Below are 15,225 nucleotides of genomic sequence, written 5' to 3' on the forward strand. Positions count from 1 at the left end.
ACAGGCATACTGTGACTTGGCCCCAGAGACAGCATGGGACTATAAACTGCTGAAAGCAGAAATCTTAGCAAGGCTGGGAGTGGCTGTTGTTTTAAGGGTGAGCCAAGTCCATAGCTGGTGCTTTGACAAAGCTAAGCCTGCCTGTGCGCAGCTGTACCACCTGATGCACTTGTTCCAGGACTGGTTGAAACCTGAGGAGAAGACGCCTACTCAGATTGTGGAATAAGTCGCACTGGACCATTTCCTGCATGGGCTGCCTAAGGAGCTACATCGATGGGTGGCTCAGTTGGAGCCCCAGTCCCTGGATGAGATGGCTACCACAGTCGAATGGGACAGCTGTGCAGAAAGCGTATGGGAGTGCACTCCTGCAATCAGAGAGCTGGGCCAGACCAAGGAGGAATGTTCCAGCACCAAGATTGCACCTGTTGAATGCATGGTGTCTGCTCGGGTGCCTGACACTCCTGCCAGGAGCACCCCAACGTCAAACCCTCCTAAAAGTCAGCAAGGGCAAGAGGAACCCCATGAGGATTGCTGTTGGTCCTGCCAACAACTGGGTCATATGTCGGCCCAGTGTCCAAGATGGGAGGAGCCAATGGAATGTGACATGGCTCGATATGGCTCTATGTTTGCCTTTTGCAGGTGTTTCTAAAAACAATCTAAGCCCGCTTGAGAGAGTGGTGCATGTTAATGGACAATGGGGTTACCATGCTCCAATCAGAAAGCTGATACCCAGGGAAAATATTGGAGTGGTCTCTGTACATGGGGTTGTCAAAGACTATCCAACTATTCATGTAACCATGTCCACAATAGCAGGAACTGCTACATTGACAGTTGGAGTAATCCCAGGGTTGCCTCATGACTTGATAATTGGGCATGCGTGCCCCACGTTTTGGGACTTGTGTGAACAAACGTTCAGATGTGTGAACCTATAGAAGCTGTCTCAGGTTCCCTAGATGTGTTTGTGGGATTAGAAACATCGAGTTCTCCCTCTGAGCCTGACTTATCATATCTTGGGGCTCCCCAAAGGAGTTCTTTGGTGCTCAGAGAAGGGACTCCACTTTGAACTCCAGGCAGAGAACAGATTACACTGTTGAGTGGTGAACCACAGCATCCTGGGGAAGATATTTAGTCCCCCCGATTTGCTGTGAATCATACACTATGCTACAGTAACCAAGAATGGTAAAGTGTTTAAATCAGTGCTTTAAGTGGGCAGGAACGCGGCGGTACTCAGTACCGCCACTTCCAAAAATGGCCCTAGAGAGTACCAGCACCTCTCTGTGCGCCCAGTACGTGGGTTTCCGGTACCGGAGCGCAGCGGAGAGCTAGCTACAGCATTGTAGTCAGGGGCGTCTCCAGGGTGGGGCCTGAGCGGGCCACGTCCCCCCCAATTTTACTGTGTGCCCCCCCAAGTAATGTTGTCTGTTTGAATTGCAGACAGACCGCGAAACAATAGCCGCCGCGGCTGTCCGCAATCCGTCTGCGGCGCTGAATGACGGAATCATGACTGTTATTGTCATGTGACGTCGCCACAGTGCCGCTAATTATCATGGGAGTTGTAGTCTCCGCGGCCATGCGGGCGGCGTCGGCTACGTGCTTGAGTCAAGCTCAGCCTGCTCCCGGGGGGGTGGAGACCAGTCAGTCAGTTACTGTGAGAGCAGCGGAGCCAGGCCGCGTGCTAGACCAGACCTCCCATTTGCCCGCCGACTTCAGTGCCTGCCTCGCTCTGCTGCCACAAGGTAGGTCAGGAAAAAACGTAATTTGATGGCAATTGGAAATACCATTTTATTGGTGGTGATGGACAATTTTCATTTCTGTTAGCTCCCTCCCTCCATGTTACCTCCATGAGAGCTCGTTATATATATCTATATATATATATATATATATATATATATATATATATATATATATATCAGTATTGGGGGGGGGAGCACCGGCGCCTAATAGAGTACCGGCACCTCTTTTGGCCCACTTAAAGCACTGGTTTAAATGTTTACCATTGATGAGGGACCAGAGTTGCCAACCGGTCTGCCAGGCTCAGAGTCTAAACCTGGTGATCAAGTGCTGACGTTTGGGCCTACTGTGGAGAGCAGGTGTCTCCAGAAGGGGCAGGAACTCTCTGAGATAGTGGAAAAGATGGGTGCTGTTCTCAGTAGTAGTGAAGGTGAAATCTGACTTTATACAGCTGATGCTACCTGACAATCATATTGAGGACTTTCTGGCTAAATTTGAGAACATGGCATCATTAAAACCATGGTCCAGAAGCCGCTGGGCTGAATTGGTGTAGCCCCTTCTCACAGATGAGTACCAGGAAGTGTACCACCTAATGGGACCTGGTTGAGATGACTATGATAGGTATAAAGCGGGATAACGTCCTAGAGAGGCTATAGATTCAGAGTAAGAAGGGGGCATAGACCTGGGAGGGTGTTTTTTCAGGCCTATGGCCATTTTGGTATATAGTTTGTCCAGACCTTGCGGTGGGGGAGGATATGTAGAGCATCAGCCTGGGGTAGGTTAAAGAGGTTGTGAACTCTGGGGGAAAAAAACCCTGTAAGACAAAGGCATAATGAGCTAGCATCGCATATTAGATCATTATGAAATACTTACCTTAGAACTAAGCTGTTCCAGCGGTGCCTGCACACCGCTGAGACAGCTGACATTTTCCCCAAAGTTTTTTCTGGGTTTGTGGGCTCCGGCGCTGTGATTGGCTGGAGCTGCAATGATGTCACTCCCACGCATGTGCACGGGAGCCGACGTTCATGGCACGGGGCTCGAAGTAACGTCACCCATGGCTGATGTCACTGGCTGCATGAAATGTAAATATCTCCTAAACGGTATTGGTTTAGGAGATATTTTCACTACCTATAGGTAAGCCTATAAAAAGGCAATATAGGTATAGGTAAATGTCTATAGGTAAATGTCAGCAGAGGAAGTTTAATTCCTGTTTAAGAGAGAGTTAATGAAAGAGAGGGCAAGTACTTTCCTTTCAGGCCTGCTTATTAGGCAGCTGGTCAGAGAGGCTGCAGGGAGATGGCTGTTTGGCTATCAGTGCTGAGGAGACCTTGAAGCTGGATGGAAGCCTGTTGCCTCTGACTAGAACCTGCTGGGTGAGATGGCCTGCACTGGGACTTTGCTATGTTATGTATGCTGTGGCTGGGACACTGAGCATTATTTAAAAAGACAGTGTCATACTGATAAGAAGTATTTATTGTGTTTTGTACTGTCAAAAGACAAAGGGGTTGATTTACTAAAACTGGCTTCCAGGTTTTATTGTCTAAGCTTAACCACTTCCATACCAGGCACTTACGCACCTTCCTGCCCAAGCCAATTTTCAGCGTTCAGCGCTGTCGTAATTTGAATGACAATTGCGCGGTCATGCTACTCTGTACCCAAACAAATTTTTTATCATTTTGTTCCCGCAAATAGAGCTTTCTTTTGGTGGTATTTGATAACCTCTGCGTTTTTTATTTTTTGCGCAAAAAAAATAAAAAAAGACAGAACATTTGGAAAAAAAAAAAGGTTTTCTTTGTTTCTGTTATTTTTTTGTAAATAAGTACACATTTTCTACTTCAATGACAGGCACTGATATGGCGGCTGCACTGACGGGCACTGATAAGGCGGCACCGATGGGCACCGATGAGGTGGCACCAATGAGGTGGCACTGATGAGGTGGCACTGATGGGCACTGATGACAGACACTGATAGGTGGCACTAATGGGCACTAAAAGGCAGCACTGGTGGGCACTGATAGGTGGCACTGGTATGTGGCACTGATGGGCACCAATAGGCGGCACTGATGGGTACCAATAGGCAGCACTGATGGGTACTTATGGTGGCACTGATTGGTACATATGGTGGCACTGATAGGTGGCATGAATGGGAACTGATGGTCACTGATAGGTGGGCACAGATGGGCACGGATGGGCACTGATAGGTGGCACTGATGGACACTGGATGGCACTGATGGGTGGCATTGCTGGGCATCATTGATTTGCGGTCTTTTACAATGGTGCCAATCAGTGCCCATTTGTGGGCACTGATTGGCACATATTTGGCTTCAATTTGCATATATGTGGATGGCCATGTGGGATGTACATGGCCATCCACATGCTTGGGACTTCCATGGTGGTCCTGGCAGGTTCCCTGGTGGTCCAGTGTGGGCACCTGTGGGGGGGCTGCGCTGATAAACAATCAGCGCAAACCCACCCTGTCAGGAGAGCCGCCAATCGGCTCTCCTCTACACTCGTCTGTCAGACGCGAGTGAGGAAGAGCCTATCAACGGCTCTTCCTGTTTACATCGTGATCAGCCGTGATTGGACACGGCTGATCATGTGGTAAAGAGTCTCCGCCGGAGGCTCTTTACCGAGATCGGAGATGCAGGGTGTCAGACTGACACCCCGCATTACCGATCGCCACGTTGCGTGCCCCCACGGGCGCGTGCCGGCATGTTATCCTGCTGGACATCAATAGACGTCCAGTCAGGATTTCAGAACCACTTCCCGGACGTCAATTGTCTATTGACCGGGCGGGAAGTGGTTAACCACTTAAAGGGGTTGTAAACCCTTGTGTTTTTTCACCTTAATGCATCCTATGAAAGTGACCGGCCCCTTGAGACCTTGGCTCTTGATTGGATAGATTGATAGCAGCTCAGCAATTGGCTCCCGCTGCTGTCAATCAAATCCAATGACGTGGGTGCCAGGGGGCAGGGCCAAGTCCTTTACTCTGCGTCTATGGACTATGCTGGACTCGGGAGCGCACCCGTAAGGTAACCCCCCGGGGGACTGCTACTCCTAGGGGGTTATATGATGCAGGGAGTAGCTGAAATAGCCGCCGGGGACTCCAGAAGAGGAGGTTTGGGGCCACTCTATGCAAAATAAACTGCACAGTGGAGGTAAGTATGACATGTTTGTTATTTAACTATTTTGGACCATTTTGCTGGTCAAAGACCAGGCCACTTTTTTCAATTCAGCACTGCGTCGATTTAACTGACAATTGCGTGGTCGTGCAACGTGGCTCCCAAAACAAAATTGACGTCCTTTTTTTCCCACAAATAGAGCTTTCTTTTGGTGGTATTTGATCACCTCTGCAGTTTTTATTTTTTGCGCTATAAACAAAAATAGAGCGCCAATTTTGAAAAAATTCTATATTTTTTACTTTTTGCTATAATAAATATCCCCCCAAAAAATATAAAAAAACATATTTTTTCCCTCAGTTTAGGCCGATGCGTATTCTTCTACATATTTTTGGTAAAAAAAAATCTCAATAAGCGTTTAATGATCGGTTTGCGCAAAAGTTATAGCGTCTACAAAATAGGGGATAGTTTTATGGCATTTTTATTAATATTTTTTTTTACTAGTAATGGTGGCGATCAGCAATTTGTATCATGACTGCGACATTATGGCGGACCCATCGAACACTTCTGACACATTTTTGGGACCATTGACGTATATGTACGTCCCTTTGCCTGCCCGTGCCATTCTGCCGACGTATATGTGCGTGCGGCGGTCGACATGTGGTTAAGGACCAAGCCTCTTGCTGAGATTTGGTGTTTACAAGTTAAAAACTTTTGCTGGAAAATTACTTAGAACCCGAAAACATTATATCTTTTTTTCTAACACCCTAGAGAATAAAATGGCGGTTGTTGCAATACTTTCTGTCACACCGTATTTGCGCAGCGGTCTTCCAAGCAGGCATGTATATAATTAACCCAATTTTTAGTAAAGTTAACCCAATTTTCTTTTATATTGTGGAAGATAATGTTATGCCAAGTAAATTGATACCCAACATGTCACACTTCAAAATTGCGCCCGCTCGTGGAATGGCAACAAACTTTTACCCTTAAAAATATCCATAGGCGTTGTTTAAAAAATTCTAAAGGTTGCATGTTTTGAGTTACAGAGGAGGTCTAGGGTTTGTAATTATTGCTCTCGCTCCAACGATCGCGGCGATACCTCACATGTGTGGTTTGAACACCATTTTCATATGTGGGCGCTGCTTACGTATGCGTTTGCTTCTGCACGCAAGCTCGGCGGGACTGGGCACATTTATATATTTTTTGGTTTTTTATTATTTATTTTTCATTTTATTTGTATACAATGTAAACATTGCTTGTAATAGAAAAAAGCATGACAGGTCCTCTTAAATATGAGATCTGGGGTCAAAAAGACCTCAGATCTCATATTTGCACTATAATGCAAAAAAATAATAATTAAATGTTGTTTAAAAAGAAAGCAAAAAAAAAACATCTCTTTATGGGCGGAAGTGAAGTTTTGATGTCGCTTCCACCCTGCAATGGTATGGAGACGGGTGGGGGCCTTCTTCCCCCTCACTCAGCTCCATACCTAACAGGACCCGATCGCCTCCGCTGCTTCCAGTGGCTCCGGTAATCGCCAGAGGGCACCAGAGCGCGGCGGGAGGGGGGGGGGGTGTCTCCCACCGCCGATAAAAGTGATCTTGCAGCAAATCTGCCGCAGAGACCACTTTTATCTTTAAGCTGGCAGCCCGATGAAGAAGAGGATACCATGGTTATGGTAGCTAGCTGCTACCATAACAACGATGTCCCTCTTCAAAGTACCGACGTAGAACAACGTGGTCCATAAGTGGTTAATTGAACAATCTAAAGTTAAAAGTTGATTGGCTACCATACACAGTTGCACCAGATTTTGCACTCTCCAGTTTTAGTAAATCAACCCCATAGTCTGTATTTTTTTTAAATTGACTGAACTGTCTCACACCTGCCTGTTAACCGCCTCGAATCCTGACAATACAGTGTATATATACTGAATATACACACACATATGTAAAAAATACAAAAATACAGCCAATAATTAAATACATAAAGAATAATGATCTAAATCATGTATCAGAATATAGAATAAACCTCCCTGGCAGTATGATTGTCAGATTTCTGATGCTGAAAGCGGCTGTACATTGTTTTGCTTGGAAATTTGGTGTTTTACATTGTAGGCCTGCAATTCTTAGTAATAACTCACTTAAATCTGTCCAAGAGTCTAGTAGACATCCTGGGTATGATAAAGTTTGAAACACAAAATCTTAAATTCTAATATACCGTATTTATTGGCCTATTGCGCGCAACAGCGTATAGCGCGCACCCCTGATCTGGACGTGAAATTCCTGTTTTTTTTTTTTATTACTTACAGTTTTGGCCACGCTCGGCCACGCTCGGCTTCTCTCGCATAACCGCGAGGGGAGCCGAGCATGGCCGAGTGTACCCGAGTGTATTGCGCTCGGTATATGTCAGCGACCGCGTTCAAACACAGCGCGGGAAGCGAGTATCGACGTATATCACGCACCCACGATTTTGCCCTGATTTTAAGGGCAAAAAAGTGCGCGGTATACGCCGATAAATACGGTAATAAATAACTATAAATAATTATAACAAATAATAATATAATAATAAAATGTATTCAATAATGTAATCAAATCAAAAACACTGAAATTTGCTCAGTTGCAGAATTGTCGCTGTCATTACTTACAGTGTTTGATGACAAATTTCCCCACAAATCACTATCGCTCTATTCTGCAAGTGTTCTAATTTATTATCGCTGTTTTACTAGCTGATCTAAAACTGCTTTTTACGTAAAGGCAGGGGCGTCGTTGGGGGGGCTGGAGCCCTGAATGGGTGCCTGAAAAGCCTGAGTCTCAGGCATGCGGTATTTAATTGTTAGCCCCGAGTGCTGCCGAGCAGGGACTATTCTGATCCAGAGAGCTGCTGAGCGCCACAGAGTGTGGCCGAGAGACATAGCAGGTCCCGCCCTCTGGAGCCTGCAGCGCCTATGATGGACGTCCCACTGGTCCAATGCCGGGACCATTGATTGTGTGACATCCATCATAGGCGCTGCAAGCTCCTGAAGGCGGGAATTACAATGCCGCTGCCACGCCACGCCACATCTTCGCTCAGGGCTCTCCTCTGGCTGCATCTCTATGATGATCATAATGAGCATTGGGCACGCCTGCACCGCACACCACGTCTGAGCTGAGGTAGGTCAGTGAGTGTGTATGTAGGACATGTCAGTGTATGTAGGTCAGGTCAGTGTATGTAGGTCAGTGAGGGTATGTAGGTCAGGTCAGTGTATGTAGGTCATGTCAGTGTATGTAGGTCAGGTCATGTCAGTGTATGTATGTAGGTCAGGTCAGTGTATGTAGGTCAGGCAGGTCAGTGTATGTATGTAGGTCAGGTCATGTCAGAGTATGTAGGTCATGTCAGTGTATGTAGGTCATGTCAGTGTATGTAGGTCAGGTCAGTGAGTGTATGTAGGTCAGGTCAGTGTATGTAGGTCACGTCAGTGTATGTAGGTCAGTGTATGTAGGTCATCTGGAGAACTTAAAACTAAACTTGTCAAATGGGATAAGGAAATTCAGGAGAAAAAACGCAAAAAGTTTTTGCGAGATATAAATGACTTTGGAGTGCTTAATGTGTATAAGTGGCAATTTCTGACCACTCCTTCTACTGGACAGGGTCATTCATTATCTATGGACACTACTGAGCCAGTCCCCATACTCTCAATTCAGGACCCCCATGGTCCTAGGACCAATTCAGGGGTCTCTGTCACCACACTTATTAGATCAGCTGCTCCCACAGGTAGAGGTAGTGGTACTTCTAAACCTAGGGGTAAGGGAAGGGGTAGAGGGAGGTGTAATCATCAACCAGGTAGGGAATCCTATCCTCAACCATCTACCTATCATGATAACCCATCTTGGAGACCGCCACCTAACAGGGGTAATGGGCATTCAAGAGGGAGAGGTGGCTTCCCCTCTAGAGCCCCTCCCCCCTACAATTACTATGCTCCTTTACAAAATTATTGGGATGAGCCCCCTCCTAATAATCAGATTTTTTTTGCCATAACGACGCCCCAGCATGGTATATATGCTCAATTGCGGGACGCCTTCACTATCTCCATACCCGACGCTGATGAAGTCCCGCCCATGGGACGTAACGTACGAGGGGGAGGAGTTACCTGCTGACGTCACCCGCGATCACCGCTTCTATCGTATGCTGCACACGCTTGCTAGCGTTACTTGCTTGTGTACCTGCACTCGGTTCTGAGTGCCACACCATTTGAGTGTTTTTATTGCTTTTTAATAATAAACACCCCTTTGTTGCTACGGAGAGCATTAGATCTCTCTTTTTTTCTTATATGTCCACACTTGCTGATATCTTTCTGAGCCTGTGATTGACATCCGGAGCTGTCTATTGATCTGCTGATTGCCAGATTCAGGATTCTTGATTGTATACCACGCTATGTGACTCCTTGAGGGTCGAATGATTGAGGTGAGAGGCCATCTGTTTTCTCTTGGTGGAGGATCTTTCTTTGGTCACTTGATTGGAATCTGCACCGTTTTATGAAATTCATCTGGATTTCTTTTTCACACAATCACTGATGGACTTTGATTATTAATTTTAAATTTATTTTTTACTTTTCATGATCACTTATGGACCTGTGACATTATTATTATTACTGTTATTGTACCTTATTGTTTGTTTGCGCTGCACTGTTTCACCATTTATGTAGGTCATGTCAGTGTATGTAGGTCAGTGTATGTAGGTCATGTCAGTGTATGTAGGTCAGTGTATGTAGGTCAGTGTATGTAGGTCAGTGTATGTAGGTCATGTCAGTGTATGTAGGTCATGTTAGTGTATGTAGGTCAGTGTATGTAGGTCAGTGTATGTAGGTCATGTCAGTGTATGTAGGTCATGTCAGTGTATGTAGGTCATGTCAGTGTATGTAGGTCAGTGTATGTAGGTCAGTGTATGTAGGTCAGTGTATGTAGGTCATGTCAGTGTATGTAGGTCAGGCAGGTCAGTGTATGTATGTAGGTCATGTCAGTGTATGTAGGTCAGGTCAGTGTATGTAGGTCATGTCAGTGTATGTAGGTCAGTGTATGTAGGTCAGTGTATGTAGGTCATGTCAGTGTATGTAGGTCATGTCAGTGTATGTAGGTCATGTCAGTGTATGTAGGTCATGTCAGTGTATGTAGGTCAGTGTATGTAGGTCAGTGTATGTAGGTCAGTGTATGTAGGTCATGTCAGTGTATGTAGGTCAGGCAGGTCAGTGTATGTATGTAGGTCAGGTCAGTGTATGTAGGTCATGTCAGTGTATGTAGGTCAGTGTATGTAGGTCAGGTCAGTGTATGTAGGTCATGTCAGTGTATGTAGGTCATGTCAGTGTATGTAGGTCATGTCAGTGTATGTAGGTCAGGTCAGTGTATGTAGGTCATGTCAGTGTATGTAGGTCAGTGTTATGTAGGTCATGTCAGTGTATGTAGGTCATGTCAGTGTATGTAGGTCATGTCAGTGTATGTAGGTCATGTCAGTGTATGTAGGTCAGTGTATGTAGGTCAGTGTATGTAGGTCAGTGTATGTGGGTCATGTCAGTATATGTAGATCAGTGTATGTAGGTCATGTTAGTGTATGTAGGTCAGTGTATGTAGGTCATGTCAGTGTATGTACTAGGTTAGGCATGTCAGTGTAGGACAGTGTATGTACTGTATGTAGGTCAGGCAGGTCAGTGTAATGTTGAGTGTGTCAGGCAGGTGAGTATAGTGGTCAGCATTGACGGGCACTGGTAAGCCACACAACTGAACCCCCCTAGCCCACATACACCACACCCCCTTCAAAGAGACGCTTTCCCTGGGGGGACCCTGTGCGGGCCCGCTCCTGTGTCCTGCTGCTGTGTCCATTGACACAGACAGCAAGACTCTGCCCTGCCCCCTGGCTCCCGTGTCATCGGATTTAATTGGCAACAGCGGGAGCCAATGGCTTCTTGCTGCTATCAATCTATCCAACGAGGACCCAAGACAGCGGCTGGGGCTGCTGTGCTCATCCCCATCAATGGAACAATCGGGGTTAGGTAAGTAATAGGGGGATTTTGGGGAGCTGCTGCACTACAATCCATTAAGGTGAAAAACCTCCAGGGTTTACAACCCCTTTAATACACTTTAATATATATGTGTATATACACACATAAAAACAGAAAAAGAGATCACTTAATTCAAGCAATACATTAAAGCATTTTAAATTAAATCTATCAATAATAGTATTTAATAATATGCTAAATTATTTAAATAAAATGATACACAGAAAAAGAAACATATTACTCCAAAATTGGCCTTTTGGCAAACAACTCAAACAATAAATAAATATACACCGTTGTAGTATAGTAATAGTAAATAATTGATGTTATTAATAATACTTATCTGAATAATGTATTATAATATAGAATATAGAATATATATATATATATATATATATATATATATATATATATATATATATATATATATATATAATATATATACAAATATATTAATAATACTAAATCTAAATCTAAATCAGCGCAACTTCACCTTTTTTCTTTGTATTATTTAGTGTGTATAACACTTAGTTGTTGCAGCTTATGTTAATTTAGTATTTTTCCTAGTGCGGTATTTTCCTGTTTCCTTTAATCTAAATCATGTATTTTAATATTATATGGAATATTGAATTATGAATACAGGTACAAAAAGAGAAAAAAAAAACTCTTCAAAATGGTTCCTTGACTTTTTGGAATTTGGCATCCCAAACACACACATACAAATATAAAGTATATTAAATAATTAAATATATCAGTCAAATTATTTCAAGATTATTATATTATTTCATGATTTATAGTATTATATATAATATTATATAGAATATATATATATATATATATATATATATATATATATATATATATATATATATATATATATATATATATATATATAGTGTCCCACAATGAATGATTATAAAGTCAGTATTTAATACCATACAGTTCACTTCCAAATTTGAAGATATTTAGTATACTTTTTTATACTTGGCATCTGGTTCAATTAACCACCACTTTTGGCACTTTCTGCGCATCTCAGAATCCACACATTAATTTAATTTACTACCATTGTGATGTAAGGAAGAAGTTCAGTAGAAAACGTTCACCAGACCTCACACCACTGGACTTTTTCATATGAGGATTTCTAAATGATAAAATGATAAAGTTTATGTAAAAAAAAACGGTAAACGTTGATGAATCCAGAGTGACCATTGATAGGGAATTCACCCAAATAGCAATCAATTTTGTTTAAAGCCTCGTACACAAGACCGAGGAACTCGTCGGGCGAGACACATCGTTTTCCTCTACGAGTTCCTTGTTAGGCTTGTCGAGAAACTCGACAAGCTTGCTTTGCGTACACACTGTCAAGACAAAATCTCCTCGTTTTCAAATGCGGTGACGTACAACACATACAATGGCAGGGGAAGTTCGATTCCACTGGCACAACCCTTGGGGCTGCTTTTGCTAATCTCATGTTACTGCGTGTTAAATAAAAGTTTGGTAAGAGACGATTTGCACTTTTCAGTCTGTTACAGCGTGACAAGTGTGTTATCTCCATTACAAATGCTACTTTTACTCCCGTCTCATACTTTATTCTGAGTATGCGCGGGTTTCTAAGCATACACACGCTCGAGTTTCTCGTCGAAAACCAGCCCGACAAGGAACACGACGAGGAAATTGAGACTCCCGTCGAGGAAAGAGTTCTCTTTTTTCTCTTTTTTCCTCGTCGAGTTCCTCGACAGTTTCCTCGATGAAAAACGGACACACAACCGTTTTCCTCCTCAAAAAAGCTCTGCCACCAAGTTTCTTGATGGATTCTGTCGAGAAAAACGGTTGTGTGTATGAGGCCTGAGACTCTATGTTTTGCTATATCAACTTGGGCTAGAATGGTCATCAGTTTGAGAACAGGCACAAAGTATAAAATAATAAATTTTATGCATTTTATTTTACAAACTTGAAATTGAACTGTATGGTAATAAAAATAATAACACAACTTTTTTTTGACGGCCTATATATTCCAAAATAATTATTTTGCTCTTTGGAATTTAACAGCCAAAAATAAACATTTGTTTTAAAGATTTTCAAAAATTCAAATAAACCATTTATCAGTGCAATTTACAAAGCTTGGATCTCTTACCTTGCGCTGTCAGATCTGGATGAAGTTTTTTTTTGTCTGGAGGCAGAACGTGTGCAATGCCAATAACCTCAAAGCTTACTCATTTATAGAAAAGTTTAGGGAGGAGTTTCACAGATTACACCTAAAAAGTACCTCGTCATTTGGCAGTTGTCCAGGATATATGTTGTGTCTTTACAACTTTCTTTGCAGAGTCCGGAGTATGTTCAGTGTTTTTCCATGATAACAAACGTTTGAAAGTCTTATTGCTTTTCACAGACGTGTTTATATAACACATTTGCAGTAAAGGGTTTGGGTGTATACTGGGAAATGATTCCTCTGACTTAGGGTTGGAGTTATAAGTGTTTCCCCTACACGCTGTATTCTGTGGTCCCCATACCGGCTTGCTGAGACTGGTGTCCGTCCAGGCACCTGGCGGATCCAAACTCCCATTGTCGGGAAGACGCGGTGCCTGGACTGATTTGGTAGTGCACTCTTGTGATCCATAGGAGAAGCCCAGCCAAACAAGCTTTGGCTGGACTTCTCCTTTAAAGGCCTTGACAGGATTCCAGTTTATCGTTACACAGGAGGTCTGGCACTAGAATTATTGCTTTTGTTCTGACGCTCATGGTGATACCTTACATGTGTGGTGCGATCGCTGTCTACATACGCATTCAGGACCAATGCACTAGACATGTGCAATTCGTTTAGTTTCTAATTCCTTTTTTTAACGAAAATTCAGAAATTCGTTCATTCCGAATTTCCGTATTAACGATTTATTTTTTCCGAATTTTTGACTTCTGAAAATTTCGAATTTCCGAATTTTCGGATTTACGAAAATTCGAATTTACGAATTTTATTCCGAATTTTTCCATTTATGAATTTTCGAACTTTCGAATTTTTGAATTTTAGATTTTTCAAATTTTTGAATTTTCGAAATTCCAAATTTTCGAATTTAACAATTTTTCATTTTCGAATTTCGAATTTTTTAAATTTCGAATTTTTGAATTTTCGACATTTCTAATTTTCTAAATTTCGACATTTCGAGTTTTCGACATTTCGAATTTTTGATTTTTTGATTTTTCGAATTTTCATTTTAGAATTTTAGAATTTTTTATTTTTAGAATTTTTCAATTTTCGAATATTCGAATTTTAGAATTTTTTATTTTTAGAATTTTTCGTTTCTATTTGTTTTTATTTAAAAAAAAAAAATTTAAAACATACACAATTCACATTATATTACATTTGTGTTAAACGTGTACAAAAAATTCATCTTTAAATACACTCCACATGACTTAAATATACATAACAACATTAAAGACAACATTCTCGATTTGGGTCTATCTTACACCTTTTTATCTTTCTCCCTCTCCTTTACCTTTATCCTCCCTCTTCTCTTATGCTTTCCCTCCATCTCCCTCAAACTCCCTCAAAAAAAAAAAAAAAAAAGGGGGGGGGGGAGAATTTTTCGAATGAAACAAAAACTAAAAATATATATTTTTTTTAATTTCCCGAATTTCCGAAAAAACCCCCCGAAAATAACAAACGAAAAAAACGTTTTTTTTTGGCAGTGCACATGTCTAGTGCCCACAGTCAACGCTGCTACTTCACCCTTTATTACTAAGGATGATATGTCCTCAGCCCGAACCTAGTTTGGGTCAAAAATCGAAAATGAAAAATTCGAAAATTTGAAATTTCGAAAATTCGAAAATGAAAAATTCGAAATTTCGAAAATTGAAAAATTCGATTTTTTTATTTTTTAACTTTCAAATTTCTAATTTTCGTATTTTTCATTTTTCAATTTTCGAAATTTTTCATTTTTTATTTTCGAATTTTTTATTTTCGAATTTTCGAAATCTCTAATTTTCGAATTTTTCATTTTCGAAATTTCGAATATTAATATTCGAATTATTTTTTTCGAATTTACAAATTTTTCATTTTCGAATTTTCGAAAATTAAAAATTCGAAAATTCGAAAAATAAAAAATTGGATAATGAAAAATTCGAAAATTCGAAAATTAAATAATTCGAAGATTCTAAAATTCGAAATTCGAAAATTTGAATATTCTAAAATGACAAATTGTAACATTCAAAAATCTAAAGTTCGAAAATGGGAAATTTCCGAATTTTTTGAATTTCCGAAAATTAGTTTTTTTCATTTTTGTTTCATTCGTTATTTTCGGAAATTTAGTTTTTTCCGTTTTATTATTGTTTTGCTTTTTTCGAATTTTTCCGAATTTTCAAA

At 41.7% G+C, this 15,225-nt stretch overlaps 2 protein-coding genes across 2 annotated transcripts in view; both read right to left on the reverse strand.

The window, feature by feature from the left end:
• LOC120919212 (NXPE family member 1-like) overlaps positions 1 to 13,056 on the reverse strand; it is a 193,010-nt gene extending 179,954 nt beyond the window's left edge. Inside the window, exon 1 of the mRNA XM_040331263.1 lies at positions 13,006 to 13,056. The gene's annotated coding sequence lies outside the window, so the exon portion shown is untranslated. The remainder of the gene's footprint in view (positions 1 to 13,005) is intronic.
• Positions 1 to 13,066, reverse strand: part of LOC120919213 (NXPE family member 4-like) — a 242,112-nt gene extending 229,046 nt beyond the window's left edge. Inside the window, exon 1 of the mRNA XM_040331266.1 lies at positions 13,006 to 13,066. The gene's annotated coding sequence lies outside the window, so the exon portion shown is untranslated. The remainder of the gene's footprint in view (positions 1 to 13,005) is intronic.
• Between the last annotated feature and the right edge of the window lie 2,159 nt (positions 13,067 to 15,225).

This window comes from Rana temporaria, chromosome 12 (genome assembly GCF_905171775.1).
Source record: "Rana temporaria chromosome 12, aRanTem1.1, whole genome shotgun sequence".
NCBI classification, from domain to species: domain Eukaryota; kingdom Metazoa; phylum Chordata; class Amphibia; order Anura; family Ranidae; genus Rana; species Rana temporaria.